The sequence below is a fragment of the Bubalus kerabau genome, chromosome 19 (genome assembly GCF_029407905.1).
Source record: "Bubalus kerabau isolate K-KA32 ecotype Philippines breed swamp buffalo chromosome 19, PCC_UOA_SB_1v2, whole genome shotgun sequence".
NCBI classification, from domain to species: Eukaryota; Metazoa; Chordata; class Mammalia; order Artiodactyla; family Bovidae; genus Bubalus; species Bubalus kerabau.
In genome coordinates, this window is record NC_073642.1 from 70,918,366 (window position 1) to 70,945,436 (window position 27,071).

Sequence of the window (27,071 nt, forward strand, 5' to 3'; positions counted from 1 at the left end):
ACAACAGATTTTTGTGTATTGATTTTTGTACCTGGCAGCATTACTGAATTCATGTATTCTAACAGTTTTTTGGTGGTTTGATGTGGAAAACTAGATTCCAGATATCCCAGTTTCCACTATGACCAAGTCTCCCACAGCACCCAAGACATAGTGACCCCCATGATAATCTTGTGGATTAAAAGCACAGAGGATGATTATGACCCGGTTGGCCTTTTCTGTGACTTACTTGACTTAATGTCTTCAGTGTTCATCCATGTTGTAACCTGTAATTATTGCTTCTTTCATTTTTCATTCCTATTAAAAAATAGGTAACATTGAGCATGGAATCCATTTCACATGTACAGTTCTATGGCATTAACTACAATCACATTGTTGTACACATATTCTCACCATCCACCTCAACTTCTCATGTGCTTGTTGACTATTTGCATGTCTTATTTGGAAAAGGGTCTACCCAAGTCCTTTTTTCATTTAAAACCTTGAATTGTTTGTAGGGGCTTGCAGCGCCCTCTGGCCCAAGCCAGGTCCGCCAGGCAGTCCTCTTGGCGGCATTGGTCTTGGTGAGTCTAGCCTGGCTTGGTCTCCTTGCACCGGGAGTTGGGGAACGACGGCATCGCTAGCGGCGTTGCAGGGGCGCCACTTTCTCCCTGGCGCTGGCAGGAGAGGGGCCTCCAGGCCCCAGGCGCCCTGGCCCGCGAGTGTGGGGAATCTGCAGCTCTACGTGGACGCGGCCCAGGCGGGGCAATATTTGCTCGGCACTGGCTGTGGCTCACCTGGGTGCAGCAGCGAGGCCTGGGGCTTCTTCCGGAGGTTGGCGTCAGGGCGGAGCGCACCTGGCGCGCTCCTGCGCGCCTCCTCCCAGCTCTTAGCTTGGGTCCCACGCGTGCTGGCAGGGGTCACGGGAGCCTGCGCCAGGCGGCTGGGAGCGCTCTTTTCTTGCACGGAGCGGGGGTGGGGGGTGGGGTGTTGCGGACCGCAGATAAGGGGACCGCAGGTAAGCGGAGGGTGGAGCAGGGAACCACGTATTACACCCTTCCTTGGCACAGTCCCAAAGCTTCCTAACCCTAAACTGGCGGTCGCGGGAAGGGTCGCCGTTGGGATAAAGGCTTTGAGGACATTCCCAAGCCTACCACCTCGCAAAAAGCTCAGTCTCGCACGGTTTTCCCAAGCAGCCTACTGCCCCCAGCGAGGTCTCTGCGAGCAGAACCTGAGAGCGATTGGTTTGAGTCACCTTTGGCCTGTGGGAAGTCCAAGGGAATTATCCTGCATGGTGCGCTCACATGCTGGGACCTCCAACCCCCATTCTGGCCAGCTGGCCCAGCCCTACCTCCTGCACCTTTGAAGTCCTGCCAGCCCTTGGCCACCTGATGGAATGGGAAAGGGATGGATTGCACCTTAGCATGGCATGGATTAAAACCCTGGTTGCCCAGGAGAAGGGAGGAGGGCACTTTGCTGCTCTTTCATTGTGGAATCAGTGGCTGTCCTGCTGACAGGGTCCTTTCCATGGAGAGACTCTCTGCAATGAGTTTGGTGTCTTGGAACTGAATAATTAGAACGTTTAAAAATTCTAAATTATGTGGTCCTTTAAAAACAAAACCCATAGAACTTCTCAGGTTTTTGTAAATTGAGGTCCCAAAACTGAAGGCCTATTTTCCTATCACTGTGGCATTCTAAAAAGAAATGTGCATTTCTCGAGAAGAGAGTCAGAAAAGAACCCAGAGGTGCCCCTGCAGTTTGGCAAAGGCCCTGGGAGGTCACTTGTAAATGCTGAGCTGTTGGGAGCCTGCAGCCAGTCTCTTCCTGTGTCTGATGGGCACAGACCTCTGCAGGGTTGTCCTTTGCACGGGATACTCTTGTTTGTGGAAATCCAGCTCAGAACCATGTCTTGATGTATAAGAATTTCCCAGACTTGGTCCCCAGCCAAATCCTGTAGGGCCAGGGGTTCCTTCCTTCATTATACCTGTCTGTTTGACTGAAAACCAGCAATGACATATTTTTCTTTAAATCTGATCTTCATCTAGGCCTTAGAGTAGGCCTGTATGATATTTCCCCTCCCCATCCAAGAGGCTTGGTATCCAGAAATGAATTATCAGGATCTTTCCTGATCCTGACCAAGTCCCTTCTCTTAACTGGGTTTCCCTGATCTTCATTTAGGCACCTTTGCCCTAGGTGGCGCTAGTGGTGAAAACCTACCTGCTAAAGCAGAAGAGGTAAGAGTTTGATCCTTGGTTTTGGATAATCCCTTGGAGGAGGGCGTGGCAATCCACTCCAGTATTCCTGTTTGGATAATGCCCCATACAGAGGAGCCTGGTGGGCTACAGTCCATAGGGTCACAAAGCATCAGACACAACTGAAGTGACTTAACACACACACAGAGGACCTTTGCACTGTAGACTCATGTGATTGTTTTGGGTCTTTGGAGTCCCTTTTAATTCCACATGTATGTTAGGGTCAGCTTGTGTATTTCTTCCTAAAGACCTTTTAAAATTCATAGTGAAGCTTTATATTGAATCTTCATTTCAGATTGAAGCTGCATTACACATTATTGCCATCTTAAGTGTTTCCATTGCTGGAATATCTTTACATTTATTTAGGATTTTTTTCAGCAATGATGTATAATTTCCAGTGTACCAGTCTTGGCACCCTATTAAATCTATTCGAAATTATTTTATTAATGTTGACATTATTGAAAGGGAATTGTTTTTTAAATTCCTTTTCTGAATATTACTTGCTGGTGTATACAGATAAAACTATGTAATCATTTATTTTTATCAGTTTGGAAAACTTAACGGTTCATTTAAATTTTTGGTGACAATCCAGCACTACATTAGGTTACTTAGTTTGTTCTTGTTTTGGCTTTTGAGAGCTACTTCCATTGCCTCTTGTTTTCATTTAACATTTCTCTTTGTGGGTTTCTTTGCTTTGTGTTTCTTTACTTTCTCATACTTTAAGATTATTCTGGCTCATATAATTAGTCTTAGTCCTAGTCTCAGTCATTTCTTCAAAGAACTTCTTTTATTTTTTTTTAAATTAATTTATTTTTGGCTATGCTGAGCCTTTGTGGCTGTATTCAGAGTTTCTCCAGTTGCAGTGAGCACAGGCTACTCTCTGTTTGCTGTGCCTGGGCTTCTCATTGCAATGGCTCCTCTTGTTCCAGAGCTTGGGCTCTAGAGCCTGCAGGCTCCAGCAGTTGTGGCACCTAGGCTTAGTTGCCCCTGGGCATGTGGAATCTTCTAGGACTGGGGATTGAACTTGTGTTCCCTGCATTGGTAGGCAGATTCTTTACCACTGGACCACCAGGGAAGTTTCCTGTTCCCCTTTTATTAGAGAATGATATTAAAAACAGACATATAGGACCTAATGTACTCAGCTGACATTTAAACCTAATGGAAATATATACATGCATTCCAGCTTATCATTAAAAGTATTCAGCTAAAGGTAATTTATGAAGATGTCTCCAACCTGGTCCATTGTGACATGGATATTGTAATCTTTTTGTTTATCTGTAACTTCCCATTCCAGTGGTAAGAAGCCTGGCTTCCACCACTTGTCATGTATTGTATTCAGTGCTTGTTCCATGTGATTATTGGTACAGTAGTTTCAGTACTATTAGCTCCTGTTTCCCTTGGGAAAGGATTCAGAGTGCACTGTTTATCTATGGTATAGATTGCCTTTGACCAGCAGATTATGTTCATTTCCAAAGTTTACTTTTGTCAGCCTATGCCGTCCTTGCCATCAACAAAGAGTGAGTTTTTTCCATGCATTTCGGAGTCATTTAGACTCTGCTGCATTCTGTGTTCCATTCTGTGACACTCTAATATCCTAAATAACTAAATTTGAATAGATTATGATTTACTAACTGAGGTCTAAAGTTCTATGGGTTTACACAAATGCACAGTGGTAGATATTCATCTGTAATGTCAGTTCAGTTCAGTCGCTCAGTCGTGTCTGACTGTTTGCGACCCCATGGACTGCAGCACACCAAGCTTCTCTGTCCATCACCAACTCCTGGAGCTTACTCAAACTCACGTCCATGGAGTCGGTGATGCCATCCAACCATCTCATCTGTAATGTATCAGATGGAATATTGAACCTCCTACCTCATAATCTTGTTCTAAGTCTGTTTTGCCTTTTTCAGAATGTCGTATAAATGGTGTCATTAGTGTGTAGACTGGATTCTTTCACTTAGCAATATACATGTAAGATTCATCCATGGTTTTTGCTTGGTTTGACGGTTAATTCCATTATATTTCTGAATACTATTCATGTGTGTTGGAGGAAAAATAATGTTCCCTTTATATTTCTCTTTTCCTCATTGAGACCTTCCCCTGCAATGAAGGGCAGATGAACTGGAGGAAAACAGAAGCTTATTACCATGCATACCCCCTATATGCTTGTAAGGTACCTAGGAAAACCTGAAATGGCCCAAGCCTGTAACTTATATGCTGTCTTTAGCTAAGAACAAAAGAAAGATATTGGTGGGGGAGACGGAATGATTTGGGAGGTTTGGAAGGAAAACACAGTAAACAAGGGTCTGGATAGTATGCAGATTTACATCCAAGCCATCTCCATGGACTAGCTTCTCTTAAGACTTCGTTATCCTTCCATTTCTGGTACTCAGGTGGAGACAGCCTTACAAATGGAGATTTCCCTAATAAATATAAATTTAATTCCTAAAAGGGCATTTTCAAACATTGTCCTGAATCTGCTGTTTTTTAAATGTCAGTACAGAATGATCCTGATATCAAAAAGACACAACTTGGGGTGGCATATTCTGCTCCCCTTGATGTACATGTGCCCTAATTTGCTTATGAATTCATTTACAGAAGAACATTCTGATGTCTTTCAGTTTTTAACCAATTTTTAACCCAGAATAGAGCTACTGTGCATTATTTTATGCTTGTTTTTGTTTGAACAGTTTTTCAAAGCTGTTGTCTAAATACAAGAGGTGTAGCATTGCATCCTAAGATGAGTCTGTTTAGCTTTGGAAAAAACTGTCAGGCTGTCTTCCAAAGGTGGCTGTGCACGCATCCCACCAGGATCTTGAGTATGTTTTTTTCATGGTTGTTTACTATCAGTGTACCCTCTGTGTCCAGGTTTCTGTTTCAGTCTTTACTAATTATTAATGGGTTTGTTTGCTCTAGAGTTCTTGGTATAATTTGAGTACAAATTATCAGATATGCATTGTTTTAAAAAAATTATTAATGTTTGGCTGTGCTGGGTCTTCATCGTGTGGGCTTTTGTCTAGTTATGGCGAGCAGGGGCTACGCTGGTTGTGATGTGTGGTCTTCTCACTGGTGGCTCCTGTTGTTGTGGGACACAGAATCTGGGGCTCATGGGCTCAGTAGTTGCAGCTTCTGGGATCTAGAACACAGGCTCAGTGGTTGCGGTGCGTGGGCTTAGCTGCTCCACAGCATGCACAGGGATCCAACCTGCGTCTTCCGCATTGGCATGAAGATTATTTAATACTCAGCTACCAGGGAAGCCCTCAGCCGTGTTTTAGATTCTAGTTTGCCACACCTGTATCTGGTGAGAGAGGCCAGTATCAAGAGGCCTGGGAGCTGGGGGTGCTCAGCCACAGTTCTGGCTGTGCCATCGAAAGCTTTGGGGCCTTTGGTAAGCTCCTCAAATTTCCTGGGACTGTTTCCTCTCTTCAAAAATGCCCTGCTGTTGGACTGTAGCCCGCCAGGCTCCTCTGTCCATGGGATTGCCCAGACAAGAATACTGGAGTAGGTGCCATTTCCTTCTGCACAGATACACATTTGGAAGATATTTTCTCCTGGTTTGTGGTTTTGATGCAGGAAGTGGGGACCCCTTCCACGGCCTGAGAGCAGGCTCTTATCTGACACTTGGAAATGAATTGTCTGAGGAGATGTGTGCTCTCAAAGCAAGAGATTTTATTGGGAAGGGCTGCCTGGGTGGAGGGCGGGAGGGTGAGGGAAGCTGAGAGAACTGCTCTGCCACGTGGCTCACAGTCTCAGGTTTTATGGGCATTGGATTAGTTTCTGGTTTGTCTCTGGCCAGTCATTCTGAATTGGGGTCCTTCCTGGTGGCATATGCATTACTCATCCAAGGTGGATTATGGCAAGGAAGATCCTGGGAGGCTGGTAAGACCTACAGATTGGAGTCTCCTATCTCCTTTGACCTTTCCTGAATTCTTCTGGTTGGTGGTAGCTTGTTAGTTCCTTGTTCCTTACCCAGGACCTCCTGTTGTAAGATGACTCCTGCAAGTGGTTTCTCTGGTGCCTGGCAAGGATGGGCGGGTGGTTTTGGTTAGTGGTTCCCCTAACACTTTGTCCTTTGGTTTTCTTGAGTAAGGGAGTGAATGTATACACTTTTAAAAGTCAGTGTTTTAATTAATTTATTTAAAACATTTTGTATATTGGCTTTTTTGTTGTGTTTTAGAACTCATCACCAGTCTCAAGGCCATGTAGATCTTTTGTTGTTTTCTAAAATGTTTATAGTTTTTAATTGAAATGTGGTGTCCGTTGCAAAGTTTGTGTTCATGTTCCTTTCATTCCGTATGGTTTTTAATCAATTGTTCCCTGGCCGTGTGTTGAGCAGTGTCTTGGAGATTTTTGGCTCCGTTTCAGTTTGGGCTTTCAGTCTGAGCGCTCACAGCAGAGCTGCTTCTGGGTGAGCCCTCTGAGGTCTGTGAGCGCGGGGCTGCCCACTCTTCTCTGGTGGCCCGCAGGGGGCGCCAACCCCCGCTCTGACCCGTGGGCACAGGACGCTTTGCCTTCAGACTCTGCTCGGTGACCAACTGGCGGGAGCTTTGTCTCCTCAGGACCACCAGGGCTCAGGCTTCTGGATAACGGGGCTGCGTCCAGGCTGAGAGGAGCGGGGTTGCCTCAGTGCCCACCAGCAACACCGCAAGAGGGAGAAATGAGGACGAAGTAGACGTTTCCTGTGTCCAGCTGAATGCTGACTGGAGGTCCATCTCAGAGGACTCAGGAAGGAAAGAGCTCCATGTGCAAAACGGTGGGTTTTTAGCTAGATTTCTGTATGATCTAGAGGATGGCCAGTGATGTTCTTTGGTGTAGGTGGCCAGTTTTCCTGTCACTGTTTCTTGAAAGGACTGTCCTTTCCTCTTCACACGTTCTTGGCTTTTCATGAACTGTCCACAAACATGTGGCTTTATTCCTGGGCTCTCTATTCTTTCCTCGAGTCCCTGTGCCTGTGTTTGTGCCAGTTCCTCACTGTTGTGGTTACTGCAGCTCCATGATGTAGTTTGAAGTCAGAGAGGAAGATGCCTCCAGGTTCATTCTTCTTTTTCAGAGTCTTTTTGGCTGTTCAGGGTCCCTAGTTGTTGCAGAATATTATTAGGAATATTCTATGAATATTTCTATGAAAAATGCCGTTGGATATTATATTTTGATTGCAGTGCATTTGCTGATGGCTTTTGTTGGAATGGACATTTAAATAACTCATTCTTCCAGTGCATGAGCATGGAATATTTGTGTTTTCTTTCGCTTCTTTATCAGTGCTTTCTAGTTTTCTGACTACTGGTCTTTTATGTCCTTGGTTAAGTTTTTTTCTTAATTTTTGTTTCTGATTGTTATTAGTGTATAGAAACACAACTGATTTTCGTATATTGATTCAGATGGTAAATTGTAGTATTTTATATGATTGTAAATTGATCCCAAAGTATTCAACTTTTCTGAATGTATTCTAACAACTTTTTGTGAAGTTATGCGGGAAATTTTATTTGTAAATTCCATTTGGACTCCTTCAAGGGCAATGAACATCACAACTTCCCTTGAACTTCATCTGGGTAAGTCTTGGCCTCTATAAGAAAGTTTCAAGCCTGTCTGATCTGATTTCCTTTTGTGGTATTGATATGGTTGTTTTGAAAAATAATTTACTTTGCAGTAACTTAAAATGTGCAGGAAACTCTTAATAATGGTAAAAGAAAAACTCACATTTGCCACATCACCTTAAATACTCCATGTGTTTTACCCAAAACGGGTGCATTCTCCTGTGGAACCAGCACATAATCTCCAAAATCAGGAAGTCATATAGTTTCTACATTATAATGTAATCCACAGCCCCACTTCCACTTTCAGCAATTGCCCAATTGTATGAATGTATCTTTTTTCCCATCCTCATCCAATTTTTTTTTAGACTGTTACTGAGATTTTCAGACATTTGGACAAACTTGGTGGATGTAAAGAAGACATGGTGAATATGGGATCTGGGTGGCCTTTTCTATGTGGATTTTTTTCACTAAAGATGTTTTTAATGTTTATTCATTTTGTAACATGTATCAATACTACATTCTTTTCCCCCATAGTAATTAAAAATAAATAACATGCCATTTACCATTTACGTATTTGTAAGCATACAGTGTTGTAGTATGAACTACCTTTACTTGTTTTGCAAACCAGTTTAATAATGTGCACCTTGTACATGCTTTGGAGAAACTCAGGAAACTGAGTCAGTGACTGAAATGGCCCAAGATATCACCTTAGATACCGTCTTCATCTAAAAACAAAACAGGGGCTTCCTGGTGGTCCAGTGGCTAAGACTGGACACTCCTTAAGAAGGAAGCCCAGGTTCCATCCCTGATCAGAGAACTAGATCTCCCATGCCACAACAAAGAGTTTGCATGCTGTAGCTAAATATCTGGCTTGCCTCAATGAAGGTCAACCTGGCTCAGCCAAATAAAAAAACAAATAAATATTAAAAAATAAAACCAAAGGAAAGGAAGGGTATGGTTGTTGTACAGATTTACATGTTAGCTTTCCCTATTGATAAAAAAAGAGTTTCACAAGACTGTCATCCTTCTATCTGATATATACAGAGAATTCCTTTGAAATGAGATTTCTCTTGTAAATGTGACTCAGAAGAGCTATCTTGAACTTGGGCTTCAGAGGTGATCATGTGCCCTCTTTAAAAAAAAAGTTAATTAAGTCCAACTAATTCTCACACTGAAGGGGTATATTTTGGGGTAGCATTTGCTCCCCTTCACTTTGGATGTATCCCAGTTTGCTTACATAGTCATCTACCGAAGACATCCTGATATTTGAAAGTTTTTAGCTATTAGAAGTAGAGCTCCTGTGTATAATTGTGTGATAATTTTTGTCTGGACATTTTTTCAAAGCTGTTTACTAAGTACTAGACATGTAGTGTTCAGGTCACAGGTGAGCCTTGTTTAGCTGAGGAAAAATCCAGTTAAGTTTCTCTGTGGCATGTGGGATCTTCCTGGGTAAGGGATCGAACTTGAGTGTTTTGCATTATCAGGCAGATTCTTTACCACTGAGCCACCAGAGAAGTCCCACCCTGTGCCCCCCTTTTTTGAGTTTACTGGATCTAATAGGTGTGCAGTGCTACTTCACTGTTGTTTTAGTTTGTAATTTCCTTATGATATATGATTTTGAGTATTTTTGATATGCTGATTTACTATCTTTATATTTTCTTTGGCCAGGTGTTCAGATTTATACATTTTTAATGAGGTTGTTTGTTCCAGATTTTTTGGTATAATTGGAGTACAATCCAGAAGTAGATTTTTTTGGGGACACCTTTGATTTCTCCATGATTCAGTGAATGTTGTCAGCTTGATCTCTACACTTACAGTAATAAAAGAACCATTGCTATTTAGAATGCGGGGGCTTTAGGGAAGTCATTAGGTCATGAAGGCTTTGCTTTGCCCTCATGAACTGAATTAGTGCCTGCTCATGCTTAGTCATGTCCGACTCTGTGACCCCATGGACTGTAACCCGCCAGGCTCCTCTGTCCATGTGGTTCTCCAGGCAAGAATACTAGAGTGGGTTGCCATTTCCTGATCCAGGGAACATTCCCTACACAAGGATCATACTCAGGACTCCTGCACTGCAGGAATATTCTTTACTTTCTGAGCTACTAGGAAAGCCCATGAACTGGATTATTGCCCTCATAAAAGAGCCCAGGGCACTTCCTTGCCCCATGTGATGTGTGGGCTCAGCAAAAAGACAGCCATCTACAAACCAGGAAGAATGCTTTCATCATAACCCAATCCAATCTTAAACTTCCAGCTTTCAGAACAGTGATAAATAAATGCTTATGTTATAATTACTATAACAGCCCAAACAAGCTAAAGCAATCATTAACATAATGTTCAGATATCAACAGTTTTCACCAGAAGACTATACATGAAAGAATGTGTTCTGTTAGATTGCACTTGTGTAAAATTCAGAAAAAGACACAAACTTTGTAGAGTGCTAAAAGTAAAGATTCCTCTAACTTGAGTAATACTGACTCAGAGAGAAGAGGAGAAGTTTGTCTGATGTAGTGTTGGTCTTCTACTTGGTGTAGAAGTTTGGTCATAAAGGCATTTTTACTTTGAAAAAATTCAATAAATTGTTAACTTATGTTTTGTGCACATTTTGAATGTGTACTGTAAACGTTTGAAATATATTTAAAATGATACTACTCTTCAAAGAAGCAAAACCTCCTTTGAATATGAAAGCAGTCTCTTTGTCTACTGAAGGCAGAACATACTAGTTTGCGAGGGCTGCAATGGCAACCCACTCCAGTACTCTTTCGGGGAAGGTCCCATGGATGGAGGAGCCTGGTGGGCTGCAGTCCACGGGATCGCTAGGAGTCGGACATGATTGAGAGACTTCACTTTCACTTTTCACTTTCATGCTTTGGAGAAGGAAAAGGCAACCCACTCCAGTGTTCTTGCCTGGAGAATCCCAGGGACGGGAGAGCTGGGTGGGCTGCCGTCTATGGGGTCTCACAGAGTTGGACACGACTGAAGCGACTTAGCAGCAGCAACAGCAGCAGCAGCAGCTATAACTAAGTACCACAGACTGGGGTGGCTTAAACAAAAGAGACTGATTTCCTTCCAGTTTGGAGGATAGTAATTCAAGATCAAAATGTTAGTAGGGTTGGTTTCATTCTGAAGCTTCTATCTGGCTTATAGACACCCATCACCTCCTGTGTCTCTCACAGTGTTTCCTGTGTGCATTTTTGTGTTCTAATCTCCTTTCTTAAAAAAGATACCAGTCATCTTGGGTTAGGATGCACTATTTGAACCGATTCCAATTTAATTTCCTCTTTAAAAACTATATCTACAAATTCAGTCATATTCAGAAGTACTGGAAGTCAAGATTTTGATATGTGGATATTAAATAAACTTTTCAACCCATAACCCAAAGTGAGATGGTAATAGGTTGTGGCACAAAGTTATGATAATTGTGTGGAAGAAATTGTGTTAAATTGGATTAAGCAAATGTTATGGGTAACAGAATATAGCATGAGTATCGATGGCAGACATCAATATTATGATGTAGACTTCCTAATGTGTGAAGGAAAATATTGACACGGAATCTAAAAAAGAAAAGCACTAGAAACCAGTTGGGCCCCATGGCAAATCTGCATTGTACCCAATTGTTATTTCTCCAGAGAACTCATTTAGTGCAAAATACTGTCTAACAAAGCAATTACTTAATACTCACCTATATGTATAATCTCTTAAGGAAATGGCATTAATCTACAAATATATAAATCCTGCCTGCATTATTCAGCAGAAGAGCCATGACACTGATGCTCTTTCTAAAATGGCTCTTCCTTCAAAGGTATGTAGACTTCTGTATTATACATTTATTTATAACCATCAAAACTCTGCTTTCTTATTTGGGCAATCATGTGCCAAAACTAGACTTATGATTCATAAATGACAAGAAAGAAAAAGCAAATACCAATGATGAGAAAAATGTGGATATTTACTATTTTAGGTACTATTACTTATATAATTCTTTGAGTCATTTAGGTGGATGGTAAGGAATATATTGAATGCCATTCTCTATGATTCTTTACTTAATGACTCATGCTTCTACTGCTAAGTCACTTCAGTTGTGTCTGACTCGGTGCGATCCCATAGACAGCAGCCCACCAGCCTCCCCCGTCCCTGGGATTCTCCAGGCAAGAACACTGGAGTGGGTTGCCATTTCCTTCTGCAATGCAGGAAAGCAAAAAGTGAAAGTGAAGTCACTTCAGTTGTGTCCGACTCTGTGCGATCCCATAGACAGCAGCCCACCAGGCTCCTCCGCCCATGGGATTTTCCAGGCAAGAGTACTGGAGTGGGGTGCCATTGCCTTCTCCTAATGACTCGTAGCTACCATTTATTGATGACTGCCCAGTCCATGAATGTACAAAGTGTCAGAAATGACTGAGCATGCACACAAACACACACAGACATGTATGGAGAACCGTACGTTCCATAGTGCATACTTTCTGTTGCATAATCCTCAAAATAAACCTACCCATATAAGGAATCCATTTTGACCAAAAAAAAAAAAAAAAAAAAGATGAAGCCCAGAAATATTAAGAAACATTGTCCAGAGTGCATGGATCAAAATTGTTAAAGCCAGAATGGGAATTCAACAAGTTCATGCCATAGCCCATGTTTTTATCAGTAAATTCTACTCAGTTCAGTTCAGTCACTTAGTCGTGGCCGACACTTTGCAACCCATAGACTGCAGCACGTCAGGCCTCCATGTTCATCACCAACTCCTGGAGTTTACTCAAACTCATGTCCACTGAGTTGGTGATGCCATTCAACCATCTCATCCTCTGTTGTCCCCTTCTCCTCCCACCTTCAGTCTTTCCCAGCATCAGGGTCTTTTCAAATGAGTCAGTTCTTCAAATTAGGTGGCCAAAGTATTGGAGTTTCAGCTTCAACATTAGCCCTTCCAATGAATATTCAGGATTGATTTCCTTTAGGATGGACTGGTTGGATCTCCTTTCTGTCCAAGGGACTCTCAAGAGTCTTCTCCAACACCACAGTTAAAAAGCAACAATTCTTCGGCACTCAGCTTTCTTTATTTTTTATTTTTTCAGCTTTCTTTATAGTCCAACTCTCACATCCATACATAACTACTGGAAAAATGATAGCCTTGACTAGATGGACCTTTGCTGGAAAAGTAACGTCTCTGCTTTTTAATATGCTGTCTAGGTTGGTAATAACTTTCCTTCCAAAGGGTAAGTGTCTTTTACATTCATGGCTGCAGTCACCATCTGCAGTGATTCTGGAGCTCCAAAAATAAAGTCTATCACTGTTTCCACTGTTTCCCCATCTTGTTGCTATGAAGTGATGGGACTAGATGACATAACCTTAGTTTTCTGAATGTTGAGCTTTAAGCCAACCTTCTCACTCTCCTCTTTCACTTTCATCAAGAGGCTCTTTAGTTCTTCTTCACTTTCTGCCGTAAGGGTGGTATCATTTGCATATCTGAGGATGTTGGTATTCCTCCCAGCAATCTTGATTCCAGCTTGTGCTTCATCCAGCCCAGTGTTTCTCATGATGTACTCTGCATATCAGTTAAATAAGCAGGGTGACAAGATAGCCTTGACAGACTCCTTTCCCGATTTGGAACCAGACTGTTGTTCTAACTGTTGCTTTCTGACCTACATATAGATTTCTCAAGAGGCAGGTCAAGTGGTCTGGTATTCCCATCTCTTTCAGAATTTTCCCACAGTTTATTGTGATCCACACAGTGAAAGGCTTTGGCATAGTCATTAAAGCAGAAATAGATTTTTTTCCTGGAAATTTCTTGTTTTTTTTTTTCAATGTTTTTCCAACAGATGTTGGCAATTTGATCTCTGGTTCCTCTGCCTTTTCTAAAACCAACTTGAACATCTGGAAGTTCATGTACTGCTGAAGCCTGGCTTGGAGAATTTTGAGCATTACTTAACTCGCAAATGAGATGAGTGCACTTGTGTGGTAGTTTGAGCATTCTTAGGCATTGCCTTTCTTTGTGATTGGAATGAAAACTGACATTTTCCAGTTCCGTGGCCACTGATGAGTTTTCCAAATTTGCTGGCATGCTAAGTGCAGCACTTTCATAGCATCATCTTTTAAGATTTGGAATAGCTCAACTGGAATTCCATCACCTCCACTAGCTTTGTTCACAGTGATGCTTCCTAAGGCCCACTTGACTTCGCCTTCCAGGATATCTGGTTCTAGGTGAGTGATCACACCATCGTGGTTATCTGGGTCATGAAGATCTTTTTTGTACAGCTCTTCTGTGTATTCTTGCCACCTCTTTTCAATATCTTCTGCTTCTGTTAGGTCCATACCACTTCTGTCCTTTATCATGCTCCTCTTTGCATGAAACATTTTCTTGGTATCTCTAATTTTCTTGAAGTGATATCTAGTCTTTCCCATTCTATTTTTTCCTCTATTTCTTTGCCAAGGAAGGCTGAGGAATGTTTTCTTATCTCTCCTTGCTATTGTTTGGAACTCTGCATTTGAATGGGTATATCTTTCCTTTGAATGGTTTGCCTTGGAAATGAACAGAGATCATTCTGTCGTTTTTGAGATTGCATCCAAGTACTGTATTTCAAATTCTTTTGTTGACCTTGATGGCTACTCCATTTCTTCTGAGGGATTCCTGCCCGTAGTAGTAGATATAATGATCATCTGAGTTAAATTCAACCATTCCAGTCCATTGTAGTTTGCTGATTCCTAGAATGTCGATGTTTACTGGGGACCAGCCCCAGTTGGATCCAGGGATTCCCTCCGGAAGACGGCGTTGGCAAAAGAATAGATAAAGAGATAAGGAAATAATTTTGCAGTTAAGAAAATAGAGGAGAGAAAAGAGGCTTATATTCCTTGGTTTATGCAGAAAGCCAATAAAGCCCCAGTACGGGACTTGCTCTGTTCACGTAGGCCGCAGGCGCCCTCTCGAATCGTGGAAGGTGCCCCACCTTAGGCACCTTCTTGAGTGGGTCTTAGAAGCTCAGGAAGGAAACTGAATGCAGAGAGCCCCTGCACTCCAGGGAAATCAGCCTGAAAAAGAAAAGGAAAGAGAAAGAGCTTCAGTAAGCAAGGCCCGCACTTTATTTTCCAAAGTAGTTTTTATACCTTAAGTTGTGCATAGAGGATAATGGGGGAAGAGTCATGCAATGTCAGCAGTCCTTGATCCTTATCGAAGCCAGGCTTTTTTTCTGCAAACTTATCATATGCAAAAGCTTTAGGTGATTTACATCATCTTTTGGCCAGGAGGCCTGTTAACATTTTATGACCCTTTCTTCAGAAAACTTATTTTTCTCTAAAGGTGATTATTCTAAAGTCAGGTGCCACCCTCCGAAAGCATTAGATAAAGTTGCATTCCTATAGGGCAAAACCGTGGTGGGCTATAACAAAAAAGAATTAACTCAAGGGTCCAAGGTTACGAACATTAAAACTACTACTTGCATTTCTATACACCAACTATATTAACCAACTCCCAGGGACACAGTAGGTAAGGGATATGGAAACTTGGCAGCAAGCATTAGCTCAACAAAGAAATCCTCTACTAGTTCTATTTAACAATTTTAAGTCTCTGAGAAGCTCTGCATTGTTAGAATATCTTAAGCTTCCCGTGCCTCTCGTGGTTGGGAGGCTGTGAATCTGAACAAACCTGTCCGACAAGCTAGAAAGTCATCAGAGGGGTTTGAATGGAAACACTCCTATTATGCCCAGGAGACTTATTAACTAGAGTTTTAAATTGACTTTTTTACAGAGAAAGGTGGTCGGGGATAGCCCCCTGTTAATGTCAGAGGAGTTGGTGAAAGTCATGAAATAGTAAAACAGAAAGATTTTGGTTTTGGGGTAGATGCTCAGGCAGGATCAGGGGGCCTCTCGAGTTCTGATTCGCCTTTGCATGTCAGATCCTCTCCACATGACCTTTGTCATGGGTGGGAACTCCCATGCTGGCTCCCAGCAGACATTCACTCTTGCCATCTCTTGTTTGACCACTTCCAATTTGCCTTGATTCATGGACCTGACATTCCAGGTTCCTATGCAATATTGCTCTTTACAGCATCAGACCTTGCTTCTATCACCAGTCACATCCACAACTGGGTATTGTTTTTGCTTTGGCTCCATCCCTTCATTCTTTCTGGAGTTATTTCTCCACTGATCTTCAATAGCATACTGGGCATCTACTGAACTGGGGAGTTCCTCTTTCAGTATCCTATCATTTTGCCCTTTCATACTGTTCATGGGGTTCTCAAGGCAAGAATACTGAAGTGGTTTACTATTCCCTTCTCCAGTGGGCCACATTCTGTCAGACCTCTCCACCATGACCTGCCCGTCTTGGGTGGCCCCACGGGCATGGCCTAGTTTCATTGAGTTAGGCAAGGCTGTGGTCCTAGTGTGATTAGATTGACTAGTTTTCTGTGAGTATGGTTTCAGTGTGTCTGCCCTCTGATGCCCTCTTGCAACACCTACCATCTTACTTGGGTTCTCTTACTTTGGATGCAGGGTATCTCTTCACAGCTGCTCCAGCAAAGTGCAGCCACTGTTCCTTACCTTGGATGAGGGGTATCTCCTCATCACCACCCCTTCTGACCTTGAACGTGGAATAGCTCCTCTAGGCCCTCCCCAACCAGTAACGCTGAAGAAGCTGAAGTTGAATGGTTCTATGAAGACCTACAAGACCTTTTAGAACTAACACCCAAAAAAGATGTCCTTTTCATTATAGGGGACTGGAATAAAAAGTAGGACGTCAAGAAACACCTGGAGTAACAGGCAAATTTATCCTTGGAATACAGAATGAAACAGGGCAAAGATTAATAGAGTTTTGCCAAGAAAATGCACAGGCCATAGCAAATACCCTCTTCCAACAACACAAGAGAAGATTCTACACATGGACATCACCAGATGGTCAACACGGAAATCAGATTGATTATATTCTTTGCAGCCAAAGATGGAGAAGCTCTATACAGTCAACAAAAACAAGACCAGGAGCTGACTGTGGCTCAGATCATGAACTCCTTATTGCCAAATTCAGACTGAAACTGAAGAAAGTAGGGAAAACCACTAGACCATTCAGGTATGACCTAAATCAAATCCCTTATGATTATACAATGGAAGTGAGAAATAGATTTAAGGGACTAGATCTGATAGATAGAGTGCCTGATGAACTATGGACTGAAGTTTGTGACATTGTACAGGAGACAAGGATCAAGACCATCTCCATGGAAAAGAAATGCAAAAAGCAAAATGGCTGTCTGGGGAGGCCTTACAAATAGCTGTGAAAAGAAGAGAAGCAAAAAGCAAAGGGGAAAAGGAAAGATATAAGCATCTGAATGCAGAGTTCCAAAGAATAGCAAGAAGAGATAAAAAAGCCTTCCTCAGCCGTCAATGCAAAGAAATAGAGGAAAACAATAGAATGGGAAAGACTAGAGATTTCTTCAAGAAAATTAGAAATACCAAGGGAACATTTCATGCAAAGATGGGCTCGATAAAGGACAGAAATGATATGGACCTAACAGAAGCAGAAGACATTAAGAAGAGGTGGCAAGAACACACAGAAGAACTGTACAAAAAAGATCTTCATGATCCAGATAATCACGATGGTGTGATCACTCACCTAGAGCCAGACATCCTGGAATGTGAAGTCAAGTGGGCCTTAGAAAGTATCACTACGAAGAAAGCTAGTGGAGGTGATGGAATTCCAGTTGAGCTCTTTCAAATCCTGAAAGATGATGCTGTGAAAGCGCTGCACTCCATATGCCAGCAAATTTGGAAAACTCAGCAGTGGCCACAGGACTGGAAAAGGTCAGTTTTCATTCCAATCCCAAAGAAAGGCAATGCCAAAGAATGCTCAAACTACTGCACAATTGCACTCATCTCACATGCTAGTAAAGTAATGCTCAAAATTCTCCAAGCCAGGCTTCAGCAATACATGAACCGTGAACTTCAAGATGTTCAAGCTGGTTTTAGAAAAGGCAGAAGAAACAGAGACCAAATTGCCAACATCTGCTGAATCATCAAAAAAGCAGGAGAGTGCCAGAAAAACATCTATTTCTGCTTTGTTGACTATGCAAAAGCCTTTGACTGTGTGGATCACAATAAACTGTGGGACATTCTGAAAGAGATGGGAATACCAGACCACCTGACCTGCCTCTTGAGAAATTTGTATGCAGGTCAGGAAGCAACAGTTAGAACTGGACGTGCAATGATAGACTGTTTCCAAATAGGAAAAGGAGTACATCAAGGCAGTATATTATCACCCTGCTTATAACTTATGTGCAGAGAACATCGTGAGAAATGCTGGGCTGGAAGAAACACAAGCTGGAATCTAGATTGCTGGGAGAAATATCGATAACCTCAGATATGCAGATGACACCACCCTTATGGCAGAAAGTGAAGAGGAACTAAAAAGCCTCTTAATGAAGGTGAAAGAAGAGAGTGAAAAAGTTGGCTTAAAACTCAACATTCAGAAAACGAAGATCATGGCATCTGGTCCCATCACTTCTTGGCAAATAGATGGGGAAACAGTGGAAGCAGTGAGGGACTTTATTTTTTTGGGCTCCAAAATCACTGCAGATGGTGACTGCAGCCATGAAATTAAAAGATGCTTACTCCTTGGAAGAAAAGTTATGGCAAACCTAGATAGCATATTCAAAAGCAGAGACATTACTTTGCCAACAAAGGTCCATCTAGTCAAGGCTATGGTTTTTCCTGTGGTCATGTATGGATGTGAGAGTTGGACTGTGAAGAAAGCTGAGCGCAGAAGAATTGATGCTTTTGAACTGTGGTGTTGGAGAAGACTCTTGAGAGTCCCTTGGACTGCAAGGAGATCCAACCAGTCCATTCTGAAGGAGATCAGCCCTAGGTTTTCTTTGGAAGGAATGATGCTAAAGCTGAAACTGCAGTACTTTGGCCACCTCATGCGAAGAGTTGACTCATTGGAAAAGACTCTGATGCTGGGAGGGATTGGGGGCAGGAGGAGAAGGGGACGATAGAGGATGAGATGGCTGGATGGCATCACTGACTCAATGGACATGAGTCTGAGTGAACTCCGGGAGTTGGTGATGGACAGGGAAGCCTGGCGTGCTGCAATTCATGGGGTCGCAAAGAGTCGGACATGACTGAGTGACTGAACTGAACTGAGCTGAACTGATCTTTCCTTTTCTCCTTTGATTTTCACTTCTCTTCTTTTTTCAGCTATTTGTGAGGCCTTCTCAAACAACCATTTTGTGTTTTTTGCACTTCTTTTTCTTGGGTATCATCTTGATCCCTGCCTTCTGTACAATGTCATGAACCTCCGTTCATACTTCTTTAGGCACTCTGTCTAGCAGATCTAATCCCTTGAATCTATTTGTCACTTCCCCTGTATGATTGTAAGGGATTTGACTTAGGTCATAGCTGAATGGTCTAGTGGTTGTCCCTACCTTCTCCAATTTAAGTCTGAATTTAGCAAGTGAATTTGGCAAATGGATTTGGATAATATTTGTCATCTCTCTCTCTTTTTTTTCCCAATGAACCACTTTCTTTACTTTTTTGAGATTTGTTTCAGTGTTGCATGAAGAATGATGATGTCAAGGTTTTTGGTTAAGTTATGTTCCTGGTTTTAGTTTCCAATTTTCAAAACAATTTGTGGGTGGCCTTGAACCACTCATTTTGTGTCATTCATCCAGTTAATTTTTAGGATGAATTATCTGACCTCCAAGATCACTTCTGGCTCATAATCTCTCCAAATCTTGATTCTTTTGGAGAATTTAAAGCAATTTTGCTATTTGCAGAAAATTCAGGATAGTTCTGTAAAGCACTTTAAAAAATAGATCTCATTCATACATATATATATATATATATATATAAATTTTTTTATAGTTAAGCATCTCTAGTATAAAATGTATTTAACCTTGACTCTCTTCCTTGCTCTCTCCCTCTTTAACACACACACACATACATACAGACACACTCACACACACAATGCTTTCTTGTTTTAAATTCCCTTTTTCTCGAGGGAGTGCAAGTTAAGTTATAATAATCTGGTGCCAATGAATTTGCCTTATGTAGCTTCTCCATAAAAGGTGAGAAGGAACTAAGGAGGAGTCTGGGATCCTTGGGCACTGAAGAGGAAAACTTGGCCTGAGTATCATTCTGTCCATGATTTTCCAGCAAAATTGAGGTAGTACAAATGGGAATTTATGAACAATCTTGGTTTCCATTCAGATTATTTAATCTGCTAGCTATCTTTGATGTCTGAGCTACCAGAGAAGCACCAAGAATACTGGAGTGGATAGCCATTCCTTTTTCCAGAGGATCTTCAGGACTCAGGGATCAAACCTGGGTCTCCTGCATTACAGGCAGATTCTTTTCAGTCTGAGCCATCAGGGAAGCCCCTACTATCCATATTTTGTGAAGAAACTGAACCTCAGAATTATTTTACATAGGTTTTTAAAAAAATTTTTTTTTTATTTTACCCTTCAACACAGAGATAATAGTGATCACGATCACAAATAGGTGGCGAGATCTTGTGAACTGTTAATAGGTGAAACTTCACAGCCCATTTTAATTTTTTGACTGCCTCATCAGAGACAGGCATTGTGCTAGGAATTTCCCAATGTTGTCTGCGATCCGCATACCTCACTGTGAGACAGCAGTTTTCTTTTTCTACACATGAACTTTGAAACTGAGAATCCTTACTTTTCCAAAGACAGGCAGTTAATTATGGTGCAGAGTGAAGATTTTATTTCCGATCTGACATCGAAGTTGATGCTCTACTGACTCCAAAAAGAGCCCAAGTTCACTGATAAATTGTTCTACTACAGTCAACTTCTCCACTAATGACCTCTACTTGTACTCATTCTCCCTAGATGTTTCTATGTGATCTGTACTTTTGAGGCACCTGGGATCTCTTCAACAGCCATGAGATGCATAGGGTGTGCATTGCTGTGTTTGGCCTGAAAGATAATGCTTATTAGAACTAAAAGCACAATAGAAAACAAAGTGACTGAGCAACATTGTATAATGCAAACCAAGAATGTTTTCCTGAGGTGCAAGGTGCTTTCCTGAGGCAGATATTATACCATGTAAAGATGGGAGAGATTATACCCATGATATTAAGGATACTGGTCACATAATGTTATCAGAAGATATTCTTCTGATTAAACCGCCTTAACTTCCCTTACTCCTGAGATGTTTCTATAATTTTAATTATAATGTGTTTCATCATTATCTGGATAGTTCCTTGGGGAGATGCTCTCAATGTGTGCAGTGTTCAAGATTCTATTATAAATAGTGAGGAATTATCATCGTTTTCTTGTTGCTGCTGAAGGCAGGTCTGCAAATTTTATACTCTTTGCAATAGAGATTAATGCAGTCACATCTTTAATTTTTAGCCCTTTTTTGAAGAAGAGACTAAGACCTTACTTGTGGACCTATTTGTTATCACAGTGTTTTATTGTCTGGAATTATATACTTGGGAAATATTATTATTTATATTAATAGTTGATATAAAAATTCATAAGAATATCTTGCTACCATAGGGACTTACAAGAATTTTTGCTCTTTAGGTTTTGCCTTTTATGTCTTCCCTACAAACCCAGTGATTTTCACATTGTGTTTTAAAATGTATCTGAATGGAATTGAAAGTATTGTGTCATTGGGAATGATTGTTATTCTCAGTTCAGTCACTAAGTTGTGTCCTACTCTTTGCCATCCCATGGACTGTAGCATGCCATGCTTCCCTGTCTTTCACTATATTGAAGAAATAATTATACCTTTGCTGTATCGTGTGTGTGTGTGTGTAAAATTCCTGAAAAGTTAATGAAAGTGATTTTTTAAAATTTATAAATTATACATTCTATATGCTTAATTGCTTTAAGAGATGATGCACAGTTGTCTAATAAAGTGGCTGTCTATGAGAAGTTACTTTGGTCATCTGGCCCTAGGACTATGGGATCACTTAACCTTGAGAGGCATAGATAATGGTGGTCCAAGAACTCTGTTTTTCAGGCTCTATAGCCATGTCAAGCTCTTCTGGTTCATCAAGCATGAATTATCAAAAGGATAACTTTTCCCCTTTTTTGGATGATAATCAAACTGCATTTTAAATGTAGAGAAATAGAATATTAGAAAAAGTTATCAAAGAGGCAGTAGTGATATAAAGTTATTGAGTGTACCCCTAGAGTTCAGTTAATTGGTTTGCATTTCCATCTGGCCAGTTTGCAGATGTTGGATCCAAGGAGAGCCTCTTAGTCTGTCAGTGCTTCAGTTTTCTCATTTTTCAGAAAGATATGCTAATTAGAACCTCTCTCATGGGACCTTTATTTATAAAAGATTGTGTAAGGATTCAACAAAAGTTAGCTATTATCTTACCTTAAAACTGAGACTGTTGCCACTAGAACAATTTTTTAAATAGAGATTTTATTAGTTATGGACACAGTAATGCATTCTATGAAGCTGATCTGGAGATCAGGATGCTTAAAAAACGTGTGAATATCCCTGAATGTCTACAATATATAAAGTAGTCAGTAATATAATGTAGTCAGTTTGAAGTGTTCTAAAATGAATGAGACAAACTCTACTATCACAGAGCTAATGATTATGAAAAGTAGAGGAAAACCCACATATCACACAGGAAGGGAAATTGGAGAAGTAGTATTACTTTATGTTTCTTAGGTGCCTTGATTATTTTTTATATATATTTAGTTGCTGTTGTTGTTCAGTCACTAAGTCATATTTGGCTATTTGAGACTCCATGGACTACAGAATGCCAGGCTCCTCTGTCCTTCACTATGTCCTAGAGTTTGCTCAGACTCATGTCTGAGTTGGTGATGCTATCTAATGATCTCATCCTCTTATAATTAGTTGTACCAATAATCTAAATCAAACTCTGTTAATTAGGTAATTATGGGTTCACCAAGCAGAGGTAAGAGTTTTTATATACGAAAATTCTTGGTCTTAGCTCTATCTCCCAGTCAAAATCAGTAACTCTCATCTGGTTTAGTTTATCCGCACTTAGAAGCCAGAAGATCTATGATCATGAAAATATAGGGTACAGGTGAACCCAGACCAGAACTGAAATATCAGTGACTATGTTACGTGCCCAGATCATTTTCTCTATGGTGTATTTAATTCCCATATGAATAATTTCAGGGGTAGGAAGAGTGTTTACAGAGATTAATCAACTTCCAAATTGTGAGTTGCTACTAGTTGGAGGGAGCCATGATACAATCAGAGTTTATACACTTTTTAAAATAGTTCCTCTTCTAACTTTTTGTATTTTTATTTTCTTTTTCCTCAATACTTTTACATAACTGGCTACTTGCCCGTAACTGAAAAGTCACATCCTCAAAGAGATCTTTGACCACTCTGTGTGCATCCTGCCTCTTCTTATTTCTGTGTTTATCAGCATGCTCCATTTTCATCTCACAGTGGTTCCATTCCCTAGATTGTCTCATTTCTGTATTTTTCATTCACTCCTTTTCAAAAAGAATCAATTATGATGCAAACCAAAATCCCGTGTAGCTTGTTCAATTTCATATTACAAAACTTAGACTACTTCTAGATATAATGTAATAAATAATAAATATAATATAGCAAATATATTTGATATAACATTGATTTTGATGTTTGTAAAGGAATTCTTATAAGAAATTAGAACTACAGCCCATTTTATGTCATAATATTCCCTTCAAGCAATATTATTATGGGGATCTTAAATTCCTGAGATGATGTTAATCCTACAGATGCATCCCTAAGTACTCAGAGCAGTTTACTTCTCAGAAGACTTATCTGGGGAAGTGTATTAAACAGAGAAGACATTCCTTGTGGACATTTTAATTGCAATGACATTGCATTTGAAAATAAATAATTATACATAAAATGGATTGTTGCTGAAAAGCAGTAGAATCTGAAATAAGACAATAATTTTAAAAGCATGGCACCTGAATTTTATATGTATATAGAACTTATCTATTGATATAATTTTGATATGGTGATTGATCTACTTGCGGTTTACTTTTCTGAGATAACTGTTAAACTGATACAGTCTGTGTTGTTAAATACTGCTTACCTCATCCTGCAAGCAGCAGTAATCAAGCAAGTGAAATATATAGCTAAATAAAATAAAACATGACTAGGGTTTTCATAAGTTTAAAGCTTTTTACATCATATGCTAGCATAATGTAGAAAACTATGTCAATGACTAGATTGTAAGACCAAGGTTTAAGACAATCATCCCATAAAATCGAGTATATAAGAAGATATCTTCTGGACTTCCCTGGTGGCTCAGTGGATAAGAATATGCCTACCAATGTAGGGGACATAAGTTCGATCCCTGGTTGTAGGAAGATTCCACATGCCATGGAACAGCTAAGCCCGAGAGCCACGACTACTGAGCCTGCGCTCTAGAACCTGTGAGCCAAGACCATTGAAGCCTGCTCACCTGGAGTCAGTGCTCCACAGCAGGAGAAGCCGCTGCAGTGAGAAGCCCACACACCCCAACCAGGAGGCGCCCAAGCACAGCCAAAAATAAATAAATACATTTTTCAAAAAGGATATCTTCCAGTCATAGGGAAATGAGTAAGTTAATATTACATGTGCATTTGTATTAGTATAGAAAATGAGAGGCTACCATCATACACACAAATAGTATTAAATGGAAATAGAATTTCAATGATTCACTCTTATTACTTCCCTGTTCAGTACAAAGTAGTTGTCTGAACTTATTGAATATTTACATTTATGAGTCTCAAGTCATTTCCTATAAGACAATTTGTTGAAATCGATTTGGTCATTCTCTGATGACTCTCAGTCTAGCTTTACTTCTATTAGCACTCTATTATGTTAGCATCATTGAAATAATTTAGCAAAAATAAGTGTCTAATACTAGTAGTATATGAATGTAATTGTCTGTTCTAGAGTTAAGAAACTAATAAATATTGTAATAATTACCTATAAGTCCTATTAAAGGAAATAAATGTGATTATATACTCATATTAAACTTTGTGCAAAGTCTACATTGATTTTTATATTATATGAAGTAGAATACTGATAAACATGACTCAAAATTTTCAAGAATAAAATAAATCCATTCATTTCTTTTAATTTGTCCATAGGCAATGAAGACTGGGTCTAAGTGAAGGCAATGCCAAATTTCACAGATGTGACAGAATTTGTTCTTCTGAGGTTGACCAGTCATCAGGAGCTTCAAGTTCTCTTTTTTTGTGGTGTTTCTAGTAGTTTACACGATCACTCTGATAGGGAACATTGATATGATTATTTTTTTTCTTTTTTTTTTAATTAATTAATTTATTTTTTAAAATTTTATTTTATTTTTAAACTTTGCATAATTGTATTAGTTTTGCCAAACATCAAAATGAATCCTCCACAGGTATACAGCTCCATGTACTTTTTCTTGAGTCATTTGTCTTTTGTGGATGGGTGGTTCTCCTCCAATGTCACTCTGAAGATGCTGGAAAACTTACTATCAAACAAAAACCATTTCCTATGTGGGGGTGTTTGGTGCAGTGTTACTTCTTCACAGCCCTTGTCCACGTGGAAGTATATATCTTGGCTGTGATGGCCTTTGATCGCTACATGGCTGTCTGCAACCCTCTGCTTTATGGCAGTAAAATGTCCAGGACTGTCTGTGCTCATCTCATCTCTGTGACATACATCTATGGATTCTCTGTTAGCCTAATCTGCACACTGTGGACATATGGCCTGTGCTTCTGTGAAAACTTTGAAATCAACCACTTCTATTGTGCTGACCCTGCTCTTATCAAGATTGCCTGTGGAGGGGTCCACATTAAAGAATGCACCATGATTGTTATTGCTGGGATAAATTTCACATATTCCCTCTCAGTGGTTCTCATTTCCTATACACTCATCATAGCGGCCGTGCTGCACATGTGCTCTGCCGATGGCAGGAGGAAGGCATTCTCCACGTGTGGGTCCCACCTGACAGCTGTTACCATGTTTTATGGGGCTCTCCTCTTCATGTATCTCAGGAGGCCCACTGAAGAGTCTGTGGAGCAGGGGAAGATGGTGGCTGTGTTTTAGACCACAGTGATTCCCATGCTGAATCCCATAATCTACAGTTTGAGAAACAAAGATGTGAAAGAGGTGGTCAACAGAGCAATCGTCAAAGCAGACTTGAGGCAGTGAACCTGCAGTACCTAATTCCGTGTATGCTGCTTCCTGCTATAAATGTCCAGGCATATAAATTCCCTGTTTAAAATAGACTGTATACAGGCAACATTTAAATGTACTAAGAGGTCCAGTCTAACACAGTGATGGTTTACCCCGTGAATGGACTCTCAGGACTAAGCCTCCTTTATCTACATATGCAAACATACTAACCCTGACCTATTACTGTTAGTCACAGTGTATGTAAAATTGTGCTAGGTGTAGTCATTGGATAACTCATAAATACATTTGCATAAGCACATGTTGGAGAAGGAAATGGCAACCCACTCCAGTATTCTTGCCTGGAGAATCCCAGGGACGGGGGAGCCTGGTGGGCTGCTGTCTGTGGGGTCGCACAGAGTTGGACACGACTGAAGCGGCTTAGCAGCAGCAGCAGCAGCAGCAGCAGCAGCAAGCACATGTTAATTTGGAGGTATCTTTGTAAGAGTTTAATATGCTTTCTTTAGGATATTTTCTATATATAATTGCTTTTCACTTGTTTTATAAGTAATACATAATTTCATGAGAAAAAATTAAGACTTCATCACTTTTCCATGAGTATAAAAGTTGGTGGATCCTCATTTACCAAAAAAGCTTTCAATAACATTCATACATACATGGACTTTTGAAAACAAAAATGTATTCATAATCTTCAACTAGTGTCATGAATCAATCAGAAGGTTAGCTCTCAGTATGTATTGCTCTATAATTAACACTATTTGTGTTTCAAGCAATCTGTTGACTCACCGTAATTCTACTCTTTGGTTTGGATTTTGGCTAGTTGTTTTTCTCTTCATTGATTTAAATAGGTGAAAAATTTATGAGTAAAGCCTATCATGTCCTTCTTATAGTTTAAAAAGATGAAGCAGTATGGATTTTTGTCATTTAAAATCTAACTTTTGATCAGAAGAATGTCCTGTTAAACATTTGATTGCTATGATGAAGGTATTGTTTGATTCCAAATTCTTGTCACTCACATTACATTCTTAGGTCCGTATTTAGCTCCTTAAGTCAAGCTTTTAATAACTAGAGTGGATCAACCAGATAAGAATCTGTGTGAAACCAAATGTCATTGCACTAGACGTGTGTTAAAATGTGATCAGCACAGCTCAAACTGGTATCCATTGGGATCTGAGTACACGTTTGCAATTCAATTTATGTTGATTGGTGT

At 40.4% G+C, this 27,071-nt stretch overlaps 1 pseudogene; it reads left to right on the top strand.

Moving 5' to 3' along the window:
- The first annotated feature begins 967 nt into the window (after positions 1-967).
- Positions 968-26,887, top strand: LOC129633794 (olfactory receptor 5M9-like; annotated as a pseudogene).
- The last annotated feature ends 184 nt before the right edge of the window (positions 26,888-27,071 follow it).